This window comes from Aethalodelphis obliquidens, unplaced genomic scaffold, assembly GCF_003676395.1.
Source record: "Aethalodelphis obliquidens isolate GAN/ISIS:26980383/991018 unplaced genomic scaffold, ASM367639v1 scaffold3, whole genome shotgun sequence".
Classification (NCBI taxonomy): Eukaryota; Metazoa; Chordata; class Mammalia; order Artiodactyla; family Delphinidae; genus Aethalodelphis; species Aethalodelphis obliquidens.
Window position 1 is genome coordinate 72,542,375 of NW_020837947.1, and position 6,000 is coordinate 72,548,374.

Genomic DNA, 6,000 nt, shown 5'->3' on the forward strand with positions numbered 1-6,000 from the left:
AAAGATGTTGCCCTTTCGATGAGCATTTCAAATAGGTAATCTCACCTGTTCAGATCGCCAGGGAGCATCCATTTATTTATTAATTTTTCTTCTTTGTGTCATTTTGGAGACTTTCTCAGTACTAGTAGCATGAGAATTTGGTAAGCCTCAGCTATTATAGGATGTCCTCGTGGCTTTTAAAACCGTTGAAAGTCCTGACGTTGGACAGAATACATGCTTGACTCTGCGTCTATGAAAGAGCCATTCCTGGTATTCAAAGCCAGTTTTCTGTCATATACATCATAAAATACGAGGTGGTTATTTGGTTTGGTAGTGTTATTTGTGTGTCATTCTCTTCTTCCTTTGTTGCAACCTCTTCATTTTTTTACAACCATCCCTTGCATGTCTGTGGTCATCACAGAGTCCTTTTTCAGCCAGGGTTGAATAAGGACAGTATATATTAAGCTCCTCCTGGACTTAGGTACATACACCCTGCTATTTCTAGTTGAATTACCAGACTGCACCTAGCTAAACCTGGAGAGAAGTAACACACCCTTCTTTTCCTTAGGAATCTTACTACCTTAACATTCAGTGGCTTTAAGAAGAAAAACAAAACACAAAAAATTAATACCCGGAAAGCAAAAACAAGGAAATTAAAATCATAGTTTTAAAATATAAAGTAGAATAAGAACTGTTAAAATCATCAGATACCTAAGAAATTAAACTGTAATTTCCTTCTTAGAACCAAGTTTGAAATAATGTGAATGTCCTGCGGTCTAATAGCAGATACAGTCAAGCAGGAGGGGGAGGGGAGGAGAAATGATTTTAAAATGACAGGGGCTTTCACCCAGCAAGGCCCAGGTCTTGGTTTCTAATGCTGTGCTCTAGGCCACCTTTGACAAATGGCTGGATCAAGGGCTGGGGCAAGGAATATACCAGAGGAACCTGGAGCATCTTACAGTTCCAGAAAGAAAGGGTGTGCCAAAAAAAAAAAAGAAAAAACCCAAAATGATGTGGGGTGGGGGCTATGTCAAAAGGACACAGGGGCCACCTGAAAGAACTCCAATGGCCGAGCTAGAACAATTTGAGCAAAAAATAAATAGTATTGGATTATAATGCAGAGTGTAAAATATCCATGCATCCACACAGAAATAGATGATTGCATAAATAAATAAATAAATGGAGGCAAAAAGATAAATTCCCTGTGCAGAATTCCAAATAATCCAGTAACTGTAGCAGCGTGGAGACCTGACAGACCGTCACCAGTGATAAATCATGAAGATAACAGATAGTTACGGCGTGGTGAAAATGGCAGTTTGCCTCTGCAATCTTCCTCCCCAAACCCGTAATGTCTAATTGTGAGAAGAGCATCAGACAAATTTAAATTGAGGGGCATTCTATAAAATATCAGACTAGTATTCCTTAAATCATCAAAACAAGGAAAATCTGAAAACTGCTACAGCCGAGAGGAGCCTTAAGGAGACATGACAACGAAACGTCATGTGGTATCTTGGATGGGATCTGGAGCAGAAAAGGACATTAGGTAAAATCTAAGGGAATCTGAATAAAGTACTGTATTCCTGAAATAATGACATTTTTATATCTGTTTATTAGTTATGACAAATGTACCATGCTAATGTAGGACATTAACAGTGGGGAAAGTGTGTGTAGGGTATATGCAAACTCTCTGTACTCTCTTCACAATTTTTCTGTAAATCTAAAACTATTCTCAAATAAAACATTTATTAAAAAATGAAGACTGAGTGATTCTTCTTTGCTATTTCTAGGGAAGTGACTCCATTTGTAAAATGAATAATGAATAGTGAGTTTTATTTTTTTAATGTCTACCATACTTGAAGTGTTAGGAGAGCGTATGAACCAGTAAAAATAAAATGATGTGTTTTACTCCAAAGTTTTAGAGAAGCTTTATCTACAAGTTTTGGAGAAAATGAAACGGGTTGAAGAGAGCTGAGTTATAGGCAAGTGTTTTTCTGTAGAATAGCAGGAGGAGTTCATATTACCTTAGAGTTTTAAGGAAAGGGAATACTAAATGTAACTACAAACCATTGTGTAGATATCTATAAATGTGGAGTTTTAAAATGAGCAAGGGACTAAAATTTCATCGCCCTAATATACAGAAAACCCTGGGGAGTTGTTGAGGAACTCTTTGCGAGGGAGTAAATGATATGATTTTTTCTAAATGCCAGGGGAGGCTAATAGTTCATGGAGTGTTGAAATGAATTATTATTTAATATAAATAACCACTTTCACAATTTACCTGCTTACCTAAGCTCTTTCAGCGTATCAGGTTTTCTTAAAGTGAAGGGACAGCTGTTCTTCTGTTTACTTTCTCACCTCAATCACTGGCATTAAAAATCGTTGAAAAATGCTGTTTTCAAAAATAGATGCCCTTAGTAATTTTTAAAAGCAGTCATTCCAGCTTTGCTGTTTATGAAGTTAGGACAAGGCCTGTGCTTTCTGCCGAGGGACACAGAACACCCCACCTGCAGGAATTTATGAGTGTGGGGTTAAGTTATTTCTAACCTCCATAATGGAAAGTTCCCTTCAGGATCCCCTTCAGAAACTATTGATTTTCCAGTACAGTGTGTACTTATCAGTAACGCCAAGATTTTGTGGCATCATCTGGCCATGTCATTAGAAAACGGCTGAAACCCTATTCTTTTTTTTTTTCTTCTTTTAGCAAAATTCAACATAACGAGCTACAGTAGGCACTATGGATAACGCCATTCTGTGCATTAATTCTGAATTGCATAAGGTCTGGAGTATCTTCCTGTATATCTCTGCCAATAAGGTAAAGACGATCATGCTTCATTTGTTCTTTATTTTAATAGGGAATAATAAAAAAGTATTAAAATATCTGCATTTTAGAGTCCAGTTATCAGAGAAGAGAAACAAATTCAATCAGGTTCAAGGCCCAAAGGCTGAATTAGAGTTGCCAGATTTTGTAAATAAAAACACACGACGCCCAGTTAAATTTGAAATTCAGAGAAGCCGTAATTTTTTTTTAAAGTGTTAAGTATGTGCCATGCAATATTTTGGACATACTTATACTGAAAACTTATCTGTATTTATCTGAGATGCAAATTTAACTGGGAGTCCTGTATTTTATCAGGTAACCCTATAACCTATATGGGATTACAAAATAAGGCTGAAAAAGTTTCCTAGTATACAATTAGAGTCCAGAACACTTTATAGCTTGTTAATATCTAACTTCAGGTACCATGAAACACTCACTGCTTTCACAGAGAGTATGTGTAGCAGCAAACCCTTTGAAACATGGTTCATTCATTAAATATTTGCTGAATGCCTTTTATGTGTTTAGCCTGTGCTAGACTCTGAGACCCAAAAGAAGTGAAAGGACTGGTCCATTGACCTTTAGAAGGCTAGGTTCAACTTACAAGCAGAACTTACTTGCTGAAATTTAATTTTTTCAGCTACCCTGGGGTTAATTACTCAGGAGGCTTAGCTCTGCGTGGGGTACTGTAAAGAACCCTGTGGACTAATGGGGAGTCTGGATGAGGGTAGTAGCCCTTGAAATGTGCCTTCTTGGGAGCTTTCAGAGGCAGATCTCCCCACAGGTAGCCCCTGTGTGGACAGGCACTAGCCATTTGCTTGTTTGGGCAGGAAAGGATAAAAAGTAGATATTTTGCAATTTCTGTAGAGGGAAGCAAAAATTCTCCCCGACCTTCTGGACACTTGCGTTCTCTTTTCAAAACCACTGCGAAAATCTTTAGGGCTTAACTAGAATGCACCTTGAAATTTTACTGCCCTATAATCCTGTTTGCTGCAGCACATTAAAATTCCCTTGAATGTTTCTTATGTAAGCGCGTCTGGTTAACTGTCATCTTGAAGTTATTACAACTTAGTCTTTGCTGCTTTTTTTTCTCCAGAGCTGTGAAAGTCCTTTTCTCAGATGCTTCTAACGCACCAAACGCACCCCGCACCCCAGACCTTACCCCCTCCCAATTTGTGGAGCACCGGTTGTGTTGTCAGTCTGGGTATTTGTTTTGTCAGGGTAGAGATTTTACTTAAGGAACATTTCTAACTGTCATTGGTTATTTATGTACTCCCCTGGCCTGCATTGGGTAGGAGAAATCCACAGCTTTCACCATCATCAAAACATTTAATACTTTCTCATACCCTTGGCTTGATGCTCTGTGAAGAGTTGCAAAGGGTTGTACAAAGCTGGCTCCTTTCACTAGCAGTCTTAATTGAAAAGCGAAACAGGGATATGAACAAACAAATAAAACTCAAAGCAGCAGTGAACTTGCCAAACTATGAGTGGCCAGGCTCGTTCCCACTTTAGAGCATCTGCTGGTTGTTCCAGCTCCTTGGAAAGCTCTTTCTCCAGATTTCTGCATCTCTTGTACCCTCACTTTATTATTATTATTATTACCATCATCAGTTATTGAAATGTTAGTTTCTCAGAGAGAGACTCCTACTTAAAATAGAGTTTCCCTCTAGCATTTTTACCAAGTTACTCTAAGCCTTTATCCTAATTTTAGATGCGTATTATCAGTACATTTGTCTCTACCTGAAATTGTACTATAACTGGATTTATTTCTTGATTTATGGTTTATTTGTCACCATAGAATGAAGTTCCATGAAGGCCAAGAACTTTGTCTAATTTACCACCATGTGCTTAGGGTCCAAAATAACGCCTACTATGCAGGATATGCTCGTTAAATTTTGGTGAGTGAATGAATGACCGAATCCCATTTGGCCCAGGATGAGAGGTGCAGCGAAAATATCTATTGGGGAAGGTGTTAAAGAAGTTGTAAGAAGGGGTCCAGGGGAAGGGGTCCAGAGGAGACCCGGGTGGAAAAATTCCAGGCTTGAGGTAGGAACGGAGCACCAAACAATAGGAGAGAGACGGTGTCTGTGGGGATGTTTAGGGCAGGAGTCTTCAAACCTCTTCTTGGTTCCTGTGCTCTAGCAGTTGAGAACAGTGGGCCAGCTTGTGTGGACAGCATTTATGTGGCCTGGTGCTTAGGACGAGAGTGACAGGAAGCCCATCTTCTAGCGCCCATGGGTCTGTTCTCTTTGTTCCCAAATCAAACCTCATCTGGTAGCCCGGTAAACTGAGGACTTCAGTTGTCCTGGGCCGTGACTAGTCTCTTTTTCATCACCTGCTACATCTCTCAGAACTCAGGAATCCCTGAGAGAAGTTTTCCAGACAGTGAATACAGAGACTGAGGTCTGTCTCCTATTTGAAGGAAGGGTAGGGGCCAGTGTATAAAGGGAAGCGTGTTCATTAGCCCTTTCAGCTGATGAGACTGTTGGCATTTCCACTGGCATCTTCAGCTGGTCAAGCCTCACGGAACAAACAAAATGCCCCCTGTCCTGGGGCATTTATATGTGTCATGACCATTTGTTGTTGATGTTTCAGGAGTATGCCAATTGCAGAATGCTCTTGTGTTGTCAGACCCCGTGCCTGCTGTGGTGTTGCATATGGTCACAGTAAGGCTTCTGATTTTAGGTGAGGTTCTATAATTGCCAAAGATGTTGAAGATCTGGTGCAATAAGGATCCCGGACTTCAAGAAATCATTTAAAAGTTAGTTTCAGACTTTCATTATTGCCACTTGTATTCATTAAAACCAACTTGAACTCTCCCCATCTCGTCCTAAGTCCCAAACCACTTAAGCCATGGCAATTTTCATGAGAAGGGATGTTGGGAGGGAAATTGGTCGAGAGAAGTGAAACAAGCATGATATATTTCATAAAAAGTACTGAGCATCTCACATAAAGCTCCATTATAAAGCAGGTAGGTGTGGGGCTTCTGAATCAACTCAAGGTTTGAAGAGCCAGCAGAGGAAATCTCTAAAAGATGGGCATATAAAGAGATAGTTTTTCCTCATTTCCATGAAAGGACAACCTTCGACAGTATGTGCATGCCAGGATTCTGACTCCCAACTCCATGAGAAGACTTCCATTTCTCCGGTTCCCCGTCCCGTGTGTGTGTGTGTGTGTGTGTGTGTGTGTGTGTGTGTGTGTGTGTG